Source organism: Arachis ipaensis, chromosome B05 (assembly GCF_000816755.2).
Source record: "Arachis ipaensis cultivar K30076 chromosome B05, Araip1.1, whole genome shotgun sequence".
Taxonomy (NCBI): domain Eukaryota; kingdom Viridiplantae; phylum Streptophyta; class Magnoliopsida; order Fabales; family Fabaceae; genus Arachis; species Arachis ipaensis.
In genome coordinates, this window is record NC_029789.2 from 69,541,884 (window position 1) to 69,543,240 (window position 1,357).

A 1,357-nucleotide genomic window follows, 5' to 3' on the forward strand; every position below is an offset into this window, starting at 1 on the left:
GTCTTCTATTTTGTTTTTCTTGCAACTTTGAATTTCAGTTTTAAGAACTTCTTCTTCTTCTTCTTCATTCTTCTCTACACTTAGTTTAATTTTCATCTATTGCAATTGTTGTTGAAATTGGAGCTATGATTCACTAAACCCCATTTTCATTAGGGGGAGGAGCTCTGTTTATTTGAATGGGTTGATAACTTTTTTTTTCCTTCTCAATTCAAGTGGTTCATCTAAGAGAAAACTCTTGTTCTTCACAAATTTAATCACCATCGAGAGAGGGATTGAATCTATATGAATTATGTGGTGAACTTGAGAAAGGAGCTACATAATTCAGTTTAGAGTTCATCCTTTCATGATTTCTTTGATCAATACACTTTGGGTTGGTATGTGAGATGTAACCTCCCTTAGTTGAGATTCTGAAAGTTGTGTGGCTTGGATTAGAAATTGAACTTCATCTCTTCTCATGAACAATTAGATCACGAGAGTGGCAATTGGTTGTGTTGAGAGAAATTGAGTTACCAAGAGATTGGAACTCAATTACCTACAATCTGCCATGGATCTATACCCATGATTGAGAAGGAATTGATCAACATCAATTCATGAGAGTTTACATCTCTGATTCCTAATGATCTCTTCTATCATTAATTCTCATCTCTTTTGTTCTTTAGTTATTTTGAATACCCATTACCCAATTCCCTTTTATCTTCTTGCAATTTATCCTTCTTGCCAATTACATTCTGTTTTCTATTTCTTGCAGTTTACTTTTCTTCTCTTTATAATTCCGCAATCTTTACTTTCTTGCAATTTATCTTTAATGTCATTTAAGTTTATTGCATTTTAATTTTCAGTTATTTACTTTCATTGTTCTTCTTTATTCTAGTTCTTTAAATTCTTTGTCATTTAACTTTTCGCAATTACATTCAAAAATCAAATCTCATGAATTCAAAACCATGTTTGCTTGACTAAATTACCATTTAACTAAAGTTAATTAATCTACCAATCTCCGTGGGATCGACCTCACTCTTAGTGAGTTTTATTACTTGATACGACCCGGTATACTTGCCGGTTGCGTGTTAATATTTAAATTTTCACGTATCATCAGCAAGGTTCTAATTGACACAGAAATCGTCAACCAATTCCTTGTTGTCTGCAATGATGTAAACCGAATAAAGGGAACTGAAGAAAAGCGGAAGTGCCAGCAGACCACTCTATGACTTAAATTTGGCAATAAACAAGTGGGACTAGAGTTAAAATGTGCCAAATTCAGTTCACAATTGGAAATTAATAGGATAAGGTTTTCAGAAAAATGTGGCAGCATTCTAGCAGTAAATTGAGCGTTCCCGAATTAAACAAACAGCAAAATCAG